Source organism: Aedes albopictus, chromosome 3 (genome assembly GCF_035046485.1).
Source record: "Aedes albopictus strain Foshan chromosome 3, AalbF5, whole genome shotgun sequence".
NCBI lineage: Eukaryota > Metazoa > Arthropoda > Insecta > Diptera > Culicidae > Aedes > Aedes albopictus.
In genome coordinates, this window is record NC_085138.1 from 32,053,963 (window position 1) to 32,071,601 (window position 17,639).

At 38.8% G+C, this 17,639-nt stretch overlaps 1 protein-coding gene across 15 annotated transcripts in view; it reads right to left on the reverse strand.

Moving 5' to 3' along the window:
• Nucleotides 1-17,639, reverse strand: part of LOC109415966 (high affinity cGMP-specific 3',5'-cyclic phosphodiesterase 9A) — a 680,025-nt gene that overhangs the window by 69,799 nt on the left and 592,587 nt on the right. The gene's annotated exons all lie outside the window — the stretch shown is intronic.

The window sequence follows — 17,639 nt, forward strand, 5'->3', positions numbered from 1 at the left end:
AGATATCTTGGGAGGAATTTCTGCAAGAATCCAAGTAGTAATTTCTGAAAAAACCTAGAAGGAACTCCTGGAAAAATCCCAAGAAAAATGCTTGGAAGAATCCTAGGTAGAATTTCTGAGAAAATCCCAGGAGGAATTTCTGGATGAGTCCTTGAAGTAAAATCCTGTAGGAATCCGAGGAAGAATTCCTAGAGGAATCCCGGGAGGAAACCCTGGAGAAATCTCAGAAGAAATTCGTGGAGGAATTTCAGGAGGAATTTCTCAAGGAATCACGGTTACAACTGTTGTGGGAATCCCAGAAGGAATTCCTCGAAACATCCCGGAAAGTATTCCTTGAGAATGCTTAGGAAAAATTCCTTGAGAAATTCCAAGAGGAATTTCTATAGAGGAATCCCAAGATGAATTCCTGGAGGAACCCCAATAGAAACGCCTGCAGGAAATCCAGGAGGAATTCCAGTAGAAACCCCGGGAGGAATTTTATGAGGAATTTATCAAAAAAAAAATCCTGAGAGAAATTCCTGGAAGAATCTCAATTTGTGGAGAAATTCTTGGAGAAATGCTTGTAGAATCGAAGGCAGAAATACTGGAAGAATCCAGGAAGGAACTCTTGGGGGAATCCCAGGAGTAAGTCTTGAAGGTATCCCAGAAGGAACGTCGAGTTCTAGGAGGAATTTCGCAAAGATGACCCGCAGGATTTCCTGAAGGAATCGCAGGACGAATGCTAGGAAGACTCCAAGGAGGGATTCCTGAAAGAGTTCCAGAAGAAGTTCCTGGAAGGAAATCAGAAAGAATCTCCGCAGCAATTTCAAAAGAACTTCATAAAGGAATCTCAGGAGGAATTTCTGGAAGAATCCCAGGAGGAATTTCTGGAAGAATCCGAGAAGCAATTCCTGGAGGAATCGCAATAAGAATCCCTGAAGTCCTAAAGGAATCTAAGACAAAATTCCAGTAAGAATTCAATAATTAATTCATGGAGGAATCCCAGGAGAAATTCGTAAAAGAATTCCTGGAGGAATCCTTGAAACAATCACTTTAGAAATTCCAAGAGGAATTCCTGGAGGAATCCCAGTAAGAATCCTAGGAGGATCCTTGAGTTCTTCGGAAATTCTTATTGCGATTTCTCCGGGAATACTACCTGCGATTCCTCCAGGAATTGCTTCTTGGATTTTTCCAGAATTCCTCCACAAATTCATTTTGGGATTCCTCAGGAAGTCTGTATGGAATTCTTCCAGGAATTCCTCTTGGGATTTATCCAAGAATGCTTCCTAGAATTTCTCTAGGAATTCCTCCCATAATTTCTCGAGAAATTTCGCCTGGGATTCTTCCAGGAATTTCTCTCAGGATTTTTATTTTTGATAAATTCCTCCTAAAATTCATCCATGAATTCCTCCTGGGATCCCTCCAGGAATTTCTCCTTGGATTCCTCCCACGATATACTTTCAGGAATTCCTTCAACAAATTTCCCAGGAATTCCTTCCAGGGGTTTTCCATGAATTTCTTCTTGTAATCTTTGAGGAATTCCTCCCGGGGTTTCTACTGGAATTCCTCCTGGATTTCCTGCAGGGATTTTCCTTGGGATTCCTCCAGGAATTCATCTTGGGATTCCTCTAGAAATTCGTCTTGGAATTTCTCAAGGAATTTCTCCTAAGCATTCTCAAGGAATACTTTCCGGGATGTTTCGAGGAATTCCTCCTGAGATTCCCACAACAGTTTTAACCGTGATTCCTTGAGAAATTCCTCCTGAAATTCCTCGACGAATTTCTTCTGAGATTCCTCCAGGGTTTTTTTTTCTTTATTAAAGAGGCTTTCAGCCAGACGCTGGTTCCTACAGGATTTCCTTCAAGGACTCATCCAGAAATTCCTTCTGGGATTTTCTCAGAAATTCTACCTAGGATTCTTCCAAGCATTTTTCTTGGGATTTTTCCAAGAGTTTTTTCTGGGATTCCTCCAGGAGTTCCTTCTAGGTTTTTTTTTAGGAATTACTCCTTGGATTCTTGCAGAAATTCCACCCGGGGTATCTCCAGGAATTTATCCTGGAGTTCCTGCAGAAATTTCACTTGGGGTTCCTCCAGAAATTCCTTCTGGTGATCTTCTAGAAATTCCTCATAAGATTCTTCCAGAAAATCGTTCTAGAATTCTTCTAGGAATTTTTCCTTCGATTCCACCAGATATTTCTCCTAATTTTTTTATACCTCCTAAAATTCCTCTTGGGATTCCTTCAGGAATTCCTATTGAGATTTCCTCCAGAAACTCCTACTGAGAATCCTCCAGGAATTCCTCTTGAGATTTCTCCAGGAAATCCTACTGAGATTTCTCATAAGAGTTGCTACAGGAGGAATTCTTAGTGGAATCAAAAAAAAATCTGGAGGAATTGCTGAACAAATCCCTGGAAGAATTGATTCAGAAATTCCAGAATAAATTCCTGTTATAATGCAAGGAAGAGTTCCTGGAGGAATCCCAGGAAGATTTCCTGAAGGAATCGCAGGATGATTTAATGGAGGAGTCCCAGGTGGAGCTTCTGGAAGAATTCCTGAAGATTTTCCGAAGATATGCCTGGAGAATTCCCAAAAGAAATTCCTGGAGAAATCTTTGGAGGAACACCTTAAGAAACCTTAGGAGGAATTTCTTTAGGACACCCCGCAACAAAATTTAGAGGAATCCTAGGAGAAATTTATAGAAAACCTCCCAGGATTTCCTGGAGGAATCCTAGGAGGATTTCCTGGAGGAATTCAAGGAGGAATTCACGGATGAATGCCAGGAGGAATTCCTGGAGGAATCCCATGAGGAATGCCAAGAGGAATACCTGGAGGAATGCAATAGGAATACCTGGAATTCCTGGAAGAATCCCAGCAGAAATGCCTGGAACAATCCCACGAGATACTCCCAGAAGAATTCCAAGAGGAATTCCTGGAGGATCCCCTGAAGGAATACTTGGAGGTATTTTTGGAGCAATCCATGTTGGAATTCCAAGTTGAATCCTACGACGAACTCCTAAAGGACTTCCAAGTGGAATCCTAGGATGAATTCCTAGAGGAATTCTAGGACGAATTGCAGAAGGAACCCCAGAAAAAAAGTCATGTAAGAATCCTTGGAGCAATTCCTGTAAAATTTCGTGGTGGAAGCCTTGGAAAATTCATAGAAAAATAGCTGAAGGAATCCAAGAATTAATTCTTGTATTGATACTAGGAGGAATCCCAGGAGGAGTTTCAGAAGATATATTTGTGGAATTCCTGAAGGATTTCCGAAGATATTCCTGGAGGATTCCCAAGAGGAATGGCTTGGATGAATTCCTTGAGAAATTCTTGAAGGCCTTCTTGGAGAAACCTCAGGAGGAATTCCTAGAGAAATACCAGGAGGAATTCCCAAAGGAAGCTCAGGAAGACTACGAAAAGGAATCCCAGGAGAAATCCGAAGATGAATTCCAAAAGGAATCCCGAGAGGATTTCCTGGGGGAATCATCGGAGAATTTTCTGGAGAAACTCTAAGAGGAATTCTTGGAGAAATCCCAGGAAGAATTGCTGGTAAAATCTCAGAAAAAAAACCTGTGAGTATCCTAGAAGGAATTCCTGAAGATATTCTTGAAGGAATTCCTAGAGGATTCCTTAGAGTAATATCTGAAGAAATTCGAAGAGAAATTCCTGGAAAAATCCCAGGAAGAATTATTGGTGGAATACCAGAAGGAAGCTATGTTATAATCCTAGGAAGAGTTCCTATAGGAATCCCAAGGAGGATTTCCTGGAGGAGTCCTAGGAGGAATTTCTGGAGGAATCCAAGGAGGATCCAAGGAAGAATCCGAGGAATCCGAGGAGGAATTCACGAAAGAATCCCATGAGGAATTCCAAGAGGAATTCCTGGAGGAATCGTCGGAGGAAATACTGGAAGAATCCCAGAAAGAATTCCAGATAGAATCCCAGGAGATTCCTAGAGGAATGCCAAGAGGAATTCCTGGAGGAATGTCAGGAGGAATGCCAGGAAGTATTTCTGGAGAAATCAATGAAGGAATTCTAGGTGGAATCCTAGCATCAATTCCTAGAGGATTTCCAAGTGGAATCCTAAGTTGAAATCCCGGAAGAACTTCTCTTCGATGAGTTCCAGTGGGATTTTTTATAGGAGTTCTTCCAGGTATGCCTCTTGGAGATCCTTTGGTAAATTCTTTAGGTGCATTCCTTCAGGAGTTCCAAGAGATTTTTTTTTTCTAAAATTCTCTTCGGGGTTTCTTTTAGGAGTTCCTTCAAAAACTCCTCTAGGAATTCCTCTGGGAATTGCTCTAGAAGTTCCTCCAGGTATACCTCTAGGACTTCCTCCGGGAATTTCTCTGGGAGTTCCTCCCGGAGTTCTTCCAGGAGTTTCTCCTTAAATTCCTCATGGAGTTTTTTCAGCCATTTCTCTAAGAGAAATGAAACTCCCAGAGCAACTCCCGAGGAAACTCCGGAAGAATCACTCGAGGAATTTATGGAGAATCTCCAAGAAAAAGATCCCATTGAAACTTCTAGAGGAATATCGGGATCGCCTGCAGAAATTCTCGGGGTATCTCCCCGAAGAATCACCGGAGGATCTGCTAGAAAGAAATTCCTTGAGAACTGGTAGAGCAATTTCGGAGGAACTTTTGAAAAATCCTTGAAAATACTCCGACAGGATTTCTTAGAGAAACTTTAGTTTAATTCCCGGAGAAACATACAAAAAATCAATTAGAACTCCTAAAGAAAAACACGGAGGGCAGCCTAAAGGAATTCTCAGAGGAACTCCAAGAAAAATTTCAAGAGGAACTCTAGGAGGAACTTATGGAGAAATTTCTGAAGGTACTCCTATAAAAATTCCCGACGGAATTTCTTGCAGGATGTTTAGAGGAACTTCAAGAGGAAATGACATTTGAAGAAAATTGCTTACGACACTTTTTGAGAAATTCAAGTAATAATACCCGAAGGAACTCCCAGAGGAATTCCCGGTGAGAATTTAGGAAAAAAATCCTATGAAACTCCTAGAGAGGAATTCCCAGAAGACCACCTAGATAAATTCTGAAGGGAACTCCAAGAGGTATTTTTGGAGGAACCCCTGGAGCAACTCTCAGAGGAATTTCCGAAGAAATTGTAAGATAAATTACTGAAGGAAACAATTAGAAGAATTTGCGGTGGGAATCCCTTGAGGAATTCCCGAAGGAACTTCCATAGGAATTTTCGGAGGTAATTTTGGACGAATTCTACTGGTATCGCTAATTCTACGTAGAGCAATTTCCGGAGGAACTCCAAGAAAAAAAATAAATTGTAACTCCTAGAAGAAGTCTCGAAGGACAGCATAGAGGAATTCCCGCAGGAACTATAAAAAGAAACTCATAGAATAGTTTTTGAAACACCTGTAGAGAAATTGCTGAAGAAACTCCTTGAGGAACAAGGAGAAAGTCTTATAGAAATTCTGGGAGAACCTCCTAGAGGAACCCCCAATGAAACTCCCAGGGGGACTCTTAGTGAAATTCTTGGAAGTCCTAGAAGAATTCCCAGAGAGACTTCTGAAAGGTATTCCAGGAGAAACTCCTGGAGAAATTCCTGGAGTTACTCATAGAGGAATTTCTGAAGGAATTTCAAGATGAGTTTCTGAAGGAACTTCAAGAGGAATTCCCGAAGGATCCACTCGTGGAATTCTCGAACGAACTAAAAGAAAAAATCCCGTAGGAACTCCTAGAAGAATTTCAGGAGGAACTCTTAGAAAAAAAATCTGGAGGAATTTGTAGAGGAATTCCCGGGAGAGATACTCCTAGAGGAATTCCAGGAGATATTTCTTAAGGATTTTTTTTGAGGAACGTCTAGAGAAATTGCTGGTTGACCACCAAGAAGAATTCCCGGAGACACTCCTAGAAGAATTCCCGGGAGAACTTCTAGAGAAATTCCTGGAAGAATTTCTGGAGGAACTTCTTGTGGAATTCTCGGAGGAACTTCTAGAGGAATTATTGGAGGAAATCCTAGTAGAAATCCCGGCAAAACTACAGGAATTCCCAGAGAAACTTATCGAGAAAATCCTGGGAGTATAAACTCTTTCAGGGATTCCCGGTGAAACTCCTGAGATTTCTCAAGTAAATTCTCTCGAGATTTCGCGAGAGATTTCGCCTGGGATTCTTCCAGGAATTTCTCCCAGGATTTTCTTGATAAATCCCTCATAAAATTCCTCCATGTGTTCTTCCTGGGAATGCTCCAGGAATTCCTCCTGGGATTTCCGCAAGATTTTTCCTGGGATCCCTTCAGGAATTACTCCTTCGATTCCTCCCACGATACAACCAGGAATTCTTCCCGGGATTTTCTCAGGCATTCATGTGGAAATTCCACTGGAGGTTTCTACTACAATTCTTTCAGAAATTCCTTCTAGGATTCCTCCAGGAATTCCTTCAACAAATTCTCCAGGAATTCCTTCCAGGGTTTTTCCATGAATTTCTAGTTGTAATTTTCGAGGAATTCCTCCCGGGGTTTCTGCTGCAGGAATTTCTCTTGGGGATTCTCCAGGAATTTATCTTGGGGTTCCTCCAGGAATTCCTCTTGGAATTTCTCAAGGAATTCCTCCTGAGCATTCTCAAGGAATTCTTTCCGGGATGTTTCGAGGAATTCCTCCTCGGATTCCCACAACAGTTTCATCCGTGGTTCATTGAGAAATTCCTCCACGAATTTCTTCTGGGATTCCTCCAGGGTTTTCTCCCGGGATTCCTCTAGGAATTATTCCTCGGATTCCTACAGGATTTTCTTCAAGGACTCATCCAGAAATTTCTCCTGGGATTCTCTCAGAAATTCTACATAGGATTCTTCCATGCATTTTTCCTGGGATTTTTTTATGATTTTTTTCTTGCGATTCCTCCAGGAGTTCCTTCTGAGATTTTTCCAGGAATTACTTCTTGGATTCTTACAGAAATTCCCCCCGGGATATCTCCAGGAATTCATCCTGGAGTTCCTGCAGGGATTTTCCTTGGGGTTCCTCCAGGAATGCCTTCTGGTGATCTTCCAGAAATTCTTCGTAAGATTCTTCCAGAAAATCATTCTAGAATTCTTCTAGGAATTTTTCCTTGGATTCCACCAGGCATTTCTTCCAATTTTTAAGTCCTCCTAAAATTCCTCTTGGGATTCCTTCAGGAATTCCTCTTGAGCTTCCTTCAGGAATTCCTACTGAGATTTCTCCTAAGAATAGCTACTGGAGGAATTCCTAGTGGAACCAAAAAAGAAATTTTTGAAGGAATTGCTGAACAAATCCCTGAAAAAATTGATTCGGAAATCCCAGAATAAATTTCAGTTATAATTCAAGGAAGAGTTCCAGGAGGAATTCCAGAAAGATTACAGGAGTCACAGGTGAAATTTCTGGAAGAATTCCTGAAGAATTTGCGTTATGCTTAGAGAATTCGCAAAAGAAATTCCTGGAGAAAACTTTGGAGGAATACCTAAAGAAGCCTGAGGAGGAATTCCTAGAGAAATAATAGGAGAAATTCCTATAGGAAGCCCCGCGACCAAATTTAGAGGAATCCTAGGAGAAATTTCTAGAAAACCCTGCAGGGTTTCATGGAAGAATCTTAGGAGGACTTCCTGGAGGAATCCTAGGAGGATATGCTGGAGGAATCCAAAGAGGGATTCACAGATGAAACCCAGGAGGAATGCCAAGAGGAATACCTGGAGGCATGTCAATAGAAATACCTGGAATTTCTGGAAGAATCCCAGCGGGAATGCCTGGAACAATCCCACGAGGTGCTCCCAGAAGGATTCCTGGAGGAATGTCAAGAGAAATTCCAGGACGATCCTCTGAAGGAATTCCTGATGGAATACTGGGAGGTATTTTTGGAGCAATCTATGAAGGAATTCCAAGTCGAATCCTAGCTGAATTCCTAGAGGATTTCCAAGTGGAATCCTAGGATGAATCCTAGGAATCCTAGGAGGAATTCTAGGGCAAATTGCAGAAGAAATCCCAGAAGAAACTCATGTAAGAATTCTTGGAGCAATTCCTGTAGAAATTCGTGGAGGAAGGCTTAGAAAATTCCTAAAGGAATCCAAAGAATAATTACTGCAGGAATTGCTGGATCAACCACTGGGAAAATGGCTGAAGGAATCCAAGAATAAATTCCTGTATGGATACTAGGAAGAATTCCTGGAGGATCCACAGAAACATTTCACGAATGAATCCCAGAGGAGGATTTTAAGGTGATATTTTTGTGAAATTCCTGAAGGATTTCCGAAGATATTGTTGGAGGATTCCCAAGAGGAATGGCTTGGATCAATCCCAGGAGAAATGCCTGTAAAAATTCATGAAGGCATTTTTGGAGAAACCTCAGAAGGAATTCCTGGAGAAATACCAGAAGGAATGCCCATGGGAAGCTCAGGAAGACTTCTAAAAGGAATCCCAGGAGAAATCCGAAGAGGAATTCCTGAAAGAATCCCAGGAGGATTTCCTGGGGGAATCCTAGGAGAATTTTCTGGAGAAATTCCAAAAGGAATTCTTGGAGAAATCCCAGGAGGAAATCCCAGGAGAAACTGTCGGTGAAATCTCAGTAAAAAAAACCTGTGAGTATCCTAGAAGGAGTTCCTGGTGATATTCTTGATGAAATTCCAAGAGTAATTTCTGAAGGAATCCGAAGAGAAAATCCTGGAAAAATCCCAGGAAGGATCATTGGAGGAATACCAAAAGAAAACCATGCAATAATCCTAAGAAGAGTTCCTCTAGGAATCCCGAGGAGGATTTCCTGAAGGAGTCCTGGGAGAAAGTTCTGGAGGAATCCTTGGAGGATTTCCAGGAGGAATCCAAGGAAGATTTCATGGAGGAACTCAAGGAAGAATTCACGAATGAATCCCAGGAGGAACTCCTGGAAGAATCCCATGAGGAATTACAAGAGGAATTCCTGGAGGAATCCTCGCAAGAATTCCTAGAAGAATCCCAGAAAGAATTCCTGGAAGAATCCCAGGAGGAATTTCTAGAGGAATGCCAAGAGCAATTCCTGGAGGAATGTCAGGAAGAATTCCTGGGAGAACCCCTAAAAGAATGCCAGGAAGTATTTCTGGAGTAATCCATGAAAGAATTCTAGGTGGAATCCTAGCATGAATTCCTAGAGGATTTCCAAGCGGATTCCTAAGATAAATGCCTAGAGAAATTCCAGCAGGAATTGCAGAAGGAATCCCAGAAGAAACTTCTGTAAAAATCTGTGGAGCAATTCCTGTACCTATTAATTCCTGGAGGAATCCTTTCAGAATTCCTAGAGGAATTCAAAGAGCAATTTGTGGAGAATCCAAGAAGAAATTCCCGTATTATTACTAGGGAGAGTTCCTGGAGTAATCCCAGGAGCATTTCCCGGAGGAAACCTAGGAGGAATTCCTGGAGGGGACATTTGTGTTGGAATTCTTGAAGGATTTCCGAAAATATTCCTGGAGGATTCCCAAGAGGAATGGTCTGGAGGAATTCCAGGAGAAATTCTTGAAGACATTTTTGGAGAGTCCTCAGGAGGAATTCCTAAAGAAGTTCCTGGAGGAGTTCCCATAGGAAGCTCAGGAAGCCTTCGAAAAGGAATCCCAGAAGAAATTTCTTAAGAAATCCGAATAGGAATTCCTGAAGGAATCCCGGGAGGATTTCCTGGGGGAATCCTAGTTAACATTTCTGGAGAAATCCTAATTCCTGGAGGAATCCTAGAAAAATTTCCTGGAGGAATCCTAGGATAAATTCCTGGAGGAATCCCAGGTGAATTGCTAAAGAAATCTCAAGAAAAATGAGATTCTGTGAGATTCCTAGGAGGAGTTCCTGGAGATATTATTGGAAGAATTCCCAGAGGATTCCTTGGAGAATTATTGATGGAATACCCGAAGAATAACATGTAATAATCATAGGAAGAGTTCCTGCATACCAGGAGGATTTGCTGCAACCATCCGGAAGAACAACCCACGCAACAGTTGATTCCAACACCAGCAGACGCCGAGCACACAAGCGCAGTACTCCCGGATGATTTCCAGAGAAACTCGTTACCCAATCATCACCTTACCCATCCTTGAAAAATGTGACCTCCTAACCTCGAGTTGCCCTAATTTAGAGTACATTGGCCTCTATTCAGAACTAATCACTAAATTAAGTAGTTATTGCATTCAATAAATTAACTAGATTAAAAAAAAAAAAGATTTCCAGGAGGAATCTTAGGAGGAATTCGTAGAGGTATCCCAGTTGGAATTCCTTTAGAAATCCCAGGAGGAATTCCTGGTGGAATTCCAGGAGGAATTTCTGAAGAAAATCCTGTAAGAATCAGAGAAGGAATTCCGGGAGGAATTCTAAGTATGTATCCAATAGTCAAGAATTATACATAGATTCTTCAAAAATCCTTGAAATCCTTTAGTGGACCAATGTATGGACAAAGAATTAAAGATATGGATAAAAAATTATATAAGGTTCGCGTAGTTTCTTCAAAAATCCTTGAACTACCTTATAGATAAAATATGGTCAAGAATTTCAAGTAATCCTAAAATTGATTAAGTTTACATAGTTTTTTTCGAAATCCTCGAATTACCTTAGCGAACCAAGATAAGAACAAAAAAAATCTAAATATTTCTCAAAGTCGTTAATTTTTTATAGATTCTTCAAAAATACTCAAACTATCTTTGCGGACAAATAATTCCTAATATTTTAACGAATGTAGAATAAGAAATTCTACATTTTTAAAATATTCAAATAAACTTATAGAGCATTCACAAATGACGTAGCTTTTCCCATACCTATTACATGGTGCGTAGCAATTTGAGGAACTCCATTCTATCCCAAAATTGCTACGTGATTTATGGACGGTCCCTTAGAGGATCCAGGTATGAACAAGAAATTCCAAAAGTCAAGAATTTTACACAGATTCTTCAAAAATCCTTGAACTTCTCTAGCGGACCGAGATGTGTACAAATAACACTAGCTTACAAAATAAATCGAAAGTCGTGAGCTTCTATCAACGACCAAAATTTTTGATGCATAACTATGTGCTGATATCAAGATCGTGCAGCAAAAAAAAAAAATTTAAGTAGAACAGTTTTTAAGTTTTTCCTGAAAATCGAGCTCTACAGTTTTCAAACATATGAAATTTACTAATATATAAATATCTATCGTTGCGATCAACCAATTTTCAATCCTTTTCCATAAATAGAAAGCTGAATACAATATGTTTCAATCATCTGAACATAATTTTTGAATCAAATTAGTGGGATTCGAGATATTGGGATTATATTGGCCAATCTGCTTAAATTTGAGCGAATTTTCCATAAAATAATGGAGATTTGTATTTTTATTTTTCAGTAAGAAAATATCAATTGAAAAATTCTTTCTCATGGGCAAAAAAGTTCCTTATATTCCTAAGAATGAAGAATAATAATTTATACTATTCGAAAATCCTCAAATTACCAAAGCGCACCCAGATTTGGACATGGAATTCCTAGTAATTCTAAATGTCGAAAATGGCGGGTATGATCTCCTAACGATTCATAAACTATTTATAATGGGAATTGCCTCTACTTTCATGTGATTAGTGTTATCGTCGGGCCTACAACACGATATAAAAGTACAGAATGGTTATTGGAAGAGAAAAGTCAAAATTTATAACTATGGAAGAGCTCATGGATGCAAAAGCCCACTAAAATGACGTTTGAGTAGTGCCGCATTTACAGAAAATTAACTTTTTTCAATGGCATAGCACAAAAATCAAACGTGGGAACACGTGCCTTGATTCACAGAACAGCAGGCTGAGCAGCAGGCTTCGTCTTAGTGAGAACAATACTCAAAAAAGAAGAAGAACAATACTCAAAAAAAAAAGAGTCGGGGCCCGTGGCGCAGTGGTCCACACGTTCGCTTCATAAGCGGATGGTCATGGGTTCGAACCCAGCCCCGGCACTTGCAGTTTTTCGTCAGTTGCTCTTCCCCCCGAGAGCAGCTGGCACCTGACCCTCTTCGGAGCATATAGCTCCAACGGACCCGGAATTTGGATATCGGCGAACCGCAACCGCCAAAACATCAGCATCATCGTGCTCATCATTCTACCGTGGACAGGGTAGAAAAGTTGAAGCAGCACAAGGCACCAGTTCGATATAGTTGAATTAGAATAGAATACATGTAGGCGCTGTACAAAGTGCAGCGTCCAATTGGAATCGCTCACGTAGTGCCCTAGTGGACAAAAAGAGCTGTAAATTAGGTTAAGTGAATAAGAATAAAAAAAAAATACTCTAAAAGAAGAAGAAGAAGATATAAAACATCTCATCAATATTTTAGCAGAGTAACCATGCACTATCAAATGATACTTGTTTTCCAGAAATACTCAACTTTTGAGAATATCTATAAGTTTACTAAATTATCCAACAATGAATTTGATATAAATGATTGTGTTCATAATCGTTTTTTTTTTGCTCTGCTGTTTCTACCATTGCATTGATGTTATTGTTTTTCATTTGGTTTATAAGCAAAACAGGAATAAAAAAGAAAAATTTAAAAACGGTTAAAGTTTTTTGTTACAAATTTGATGATAAATGAAAAAAAAAAATATCTGTTTGGATTCGAGCACCTTAGAGGTGAACAACTAAACGCACCGCAGTCGTAAATACAGAGCCAACGATGGAGAGCGAAAGTAAACCGCGTAGGGTTGCCAACAATGCCTCGACTCTTCTAATTTCCTCACAGGGTGAATGATTGAAATAAAATGATAAATGTGTGCATACGTCTTTTGCTATATTTTCATTTTATTTCACTGCTACTTGCACTTGTGATATGAACCATTTTTATACTATAAACAAAAGCGTTTTCAGTATGTGACATAATTTCAATTAGTTGGTAATGTATCCTACCACCACAAGACATTTTTGGTAACCCTGAATCCTTGCGCTACCCGCTATGCTCTTGCTCTTTCTCTGGATGAGAGAAAATGGGAGATTGGCTCCTCTCAAATTTGAGTAAATTTGAATGATTTTACCAAAATTACATTTTCTAAAAAAGCACGGTTTACAAAGTTTTATGCTGTAACATGTACTTTTTTTTACGTTTACAGCATCTATGAACTTATAATAGTATTTGCACATGGGCTTTTGAGGATACATGACTTTTTTGTGTATCAAATTTGCAAGTAAAGTGCACAACCATCTACTTTTTGTCTGTAGATTTGATCGCTCTTGACCACGGTATTCAAATTTGGGATATCCTAAAATCATGAAATTTTTACAGAAGACTCTGGGATACCTGAAGAATAATTGCACATGAGGAAATTGCGATATTCGTCCTCATATTCGACAAATTACGCAGAATATACCAAAAACCCATGAAATCCTCTCTCTCGTGAGAAGCGTGACCTCAGACCTTAAGGAGTCGCTAGATAAATAATGGTTTATTGAAGCCAAGTTTACAGGATTCAGCTGAATCTTTCCCGTTTTTTTTTGTATAAAATTAACATAAAATTAATTGATTTTTTTCGTTATTGTAATATTTTGATACATTTCAACGATGAAATCGCATTTTTTTTTATTAAAGGCTCATTCAATCACCGTTCTTCCTTTACCTACTGGCAATATAAGTAGCATGACCAAGCGCACTGATGAGCCGAAATTCGGGAGGCGGATTTAGATTCATCGATGGAACTAGGTAAGTATCTGGCTGCCTCAGAAAAAATGTTCAAAACAAGGTGGGTACCGTAAATCGAAGGGATGTTGATAACCTTTCAATGAACTTGATTAATCAAATCGTAAACAGTTACACATTTTTTATTTAGTTTTTCTTTTTCTCGGTTTGACAGAAGAATCTCAATATCAGTATATTATCAGTAATTCCACAGTTATTAAAAGAAAACTCAATGTTTATGTGCCAATTGACCAGTTTGCATTTCTCGCGCTAAGTATCATACGACTTACTTGCAAAGGTCGATTTATCTTCACCGTTCTTCTCTTAAATTCACTATTCGGCCTGAAAATCATCTTCGGTTGTTTTTGCTGTTCTAGATGGTAGTCCTAGTTATCTGACTGATATTTTTTCCGAAATAATCCGTAAAGAAAATCCATTTAGAAAAACCAATTTGGCAGATACGCCCGTACGATGGTAATCGCGAGATTTATACATATATCGTGTAGCAGTTTTTTACATTAAGCGCCAACAGATAGGCAATATTCGTGCCCTTCGTTTCGAAGTGTCTTTTATAGACAAGGGTATAATTTAGTATCGATTTGTTATAGCGCAACCTGTTCAGAGAGGCAGAATAATTCACTCATTCACAGTGATCACATTCTCTTCAGATTACGGTAGTGCCGTTTTGTGCCAATCATCGAAGCGATTGAGGAGTTTTCACGCTTACTAGGTTGGAAGTTGCAATGCGGAAAGATAGATGTAAACAAACATGTTTTGCTGCCACGTTCATCAATTTTTTTTAATCAATATATTATGAAATTGCTACGAAAGTTGTTCTTTAACTGGTTGTTAAAAAATAGTTCATATGGAGGATGATAATTGGGTGACCTTGTAGCTTGCGATCTAATTTCATGTCCGATTATTTTACGCCGAACCCCAAGCAAAAGAGAATAACAACAGCATAACAAAATGCGTTATTTTGGCAAAATAAATGCATAATGGAATTAGTTATTTTTATGTTATTAACATAACATATTGAGTTATAAACCTGTCTGTCATAAGCGGCAAAATAACAAGTCACAACAAAAATTTGTTCCTGGAAAATCAATTTAATAACATGTTTTGTTAGTGTCAATAACAACTTAATAACAGTGAATTTGGGAAATATTTCAATAACAAATTTTGATATTAAAGAGTTGTTGATAACATTCCGAAAGCAAAATTAGTTATGATATCAAACAATCACACATGCTGTTGAATAGGATGCTTAAGTGAAGGCGATATGCGTACGCTTTACCCGTGGTTAAATAAAAGCATGCACGCATATGGCCTTCACATTAGCATCCTTTTCTACATCATATATGACTTCGTGTTGGCTGAGAATGCTATACATAATTAGACCAGCATGTGAGAATGGCGGAACAATCATTGCGAACTTCAGTTTTTCTCTTCCCTCATAGGCGTATTTTCAACTGTTCATGTAATCTTTTACCACAAATAGGTAGATCCGACTTTATCCTCTGGAACGACATGTGAAAATATTTCTGAAAAATCCCATTCAAAACCATCTACAATTTTGGATTCAGCTATCTGTATTAGCTTCGTTCAAACAAGTTTACTCAATAAGTTTGACATTTTTATCATTGAAATTTTCATGTCGAAGGCGGAATCTGGAACGTCCCTTTTAAACCCCACCTTCAATATCGTCTGCTATGTTCTCGTTTCCCGGGTAGAGGAAAAGAGCTAAATAATAGCATATTTTGATATGGAGATCAAAAAGTGATATTGGTTTGATTGATATAAGAGATAAAAGATCTAAAAATAATATCCCAAATTTACTCCTGGAACATCATCATCATATCATATTTTGATTTTGTAAGATCTAACCAATAGCAGCGAGCTATTCGTTTGATCTTGAAATATCAAATTTTGATATTGTTTAGATGTTCCAGGAACATTTTTTGAATATTTTTTTCAGATCTTTTATCTCTTATATCAATCAAACCAATATCACGTTTTGATCGTCAGTATTTCACCTCTACCCGGGTTTGATGTATGTAGGGTGCTGCACTGCATGGGCAGTTTCCTAGTATCTTGACAATGGTTAATATTTTTTTTTTATTCTTAATCACTTAACCTAATTTACAGCTCTATTGTCCACTGGGCACTACGTGAGCAATTTCAATTGACAGCTGCACTTACATTTTTGTACAGCGCCTAGATTCTTTTCTACTTTATCGAACTGGTTGCCTTTCTGCTGCTTTCACTTTTTCTACTTTATACCTAGTAGAATGATGAGCACAAGGATGATGATGGATGGCCGTTGTTCCTTTCCAGTCCGATTGGGGGTCCATTATCAGTAGCAGTTCGCCGATGTCCAGGTATCCGGGTCCGTTTGAGTCATGGGGCTCAGAAGAGGGTCAGTGTCAGTTGCTCTCGGGGGAAAAGCAACTGACGAAAAATTGCAAGTGCCGGGGCTGGGAATCCAACTGCATGGGCAGTGGCTGACATTTTGGGAACTTTTCAGCTACAACTCAGTCAATTTCAAACCTCGCGGCGCCCAGCAGGGACTTGGTTTTGTACACATTACAGCACCTCCATGTCATGTAATATATCACACCTCTTATCAAATGTGATACCGTAAGCATAACTCGTGAAATACTGTAAATAGCGTTGTTGAATGGCGTAGGATTTATTTCAAATCTTGTTTTAGTTTTGATAGTATTTGTACACTTTCAATAATACAATAATAACCAAACTTGTAATAACCAAAAATGTAATATTGAAATGTTATTTAATGGCTGTATACCAATAGCTTGGTCATAACAAAATAAGATTGTCCAACAAAACATGTTATGGAAACGTAATGCCTTGATAATACAATAATAACAAAACGAGATATAGAAACAGGTTTTGTAATTCCGTAGTTATTAATTTGATATTCCCCTCTGCTCGGGACTAGCTTATGTCCACTTTTACGTCCAAAATTCAAATTAACGGAAATTCTTCCAAAGATTCCTTAGGAAATCCCTACAAATAAAAGATGATATATTTCAGAGAGTCGTTCAGAAAAACGTAACGGGATGTCTTCAGAAATTTAGAAAGCATCACCCAACGAATACTTCTGAAATTCCACTACGAGCTCTTTGAAAACACTATCAAAGTTTTCTCCAGGGATTTCTTCAGTTTCTCGTATTTTCATAAATTCCTCCAGCGATTCTTTAGAAAATCATTTCAAATTTTGAACATATAGCCTTTCCAGTACACTTAGTGTACGAGAAAGGAAAAACTGAAGGAGCTACTGAAGACATACAAAATTCTGAAAGAATCCCCAAAGGAAGGTCTAAATAAATCTAAAGCAATGCCTGGAAGAATACCTGAATGAACTATTGGAGAAACCCTTGAAGGGACTTCCACAGAAACTTTTGAAAATTTGCGGGAGGGATTCCTAAATTAATTGCCTAAATAAATCCCTGAATACACAAAGTAATACCTGAAGGAACCTGGGGTGCAATTCAAGCAATTATTTCAGTAAATTGATGAATTTCGGAAGGAAAACCCTAGAGGAGTTTCTGAAAAAATCTCTGAATTATTGTGAAAAAAAAAGTCTCCTGGAATTGCATCTTTTGAAGACACGTTTTGAGGAATTCGTGTGGAAACCCCTAGAGACATTCCTAAAAAAGTTCAGAGAAATCCAAAAGAAAAACTGCTAGAAAAATCCTAGACATTCTAGACAGTCCTTCAGAAATATTTGATGAAACACACGAATGAATGCAAGCGTGTACTTATTCAGCATTATTTAACATTGCCCGTTATCCTTGAATGAATTTCTTAAAGAATCCTTGGTGGAATTTCCCTTGGTGGAAGAAACCCGTGGACCAATTTCAAGATAAATCTTTTGAGAAATTTCATGGAAAACTCCTGAAAAAGTGCTAAGGAAAATCCTTGTGGAATCCATGAAGAAATATCCAAAGAAATCCATGGACAACAATGCATTTTGAAGGAATACAAATAGGAATCTCATGAAATCGTTCGAGAATCTTCTTTCTGTAAACATTCCAGATTATTTCTGATAA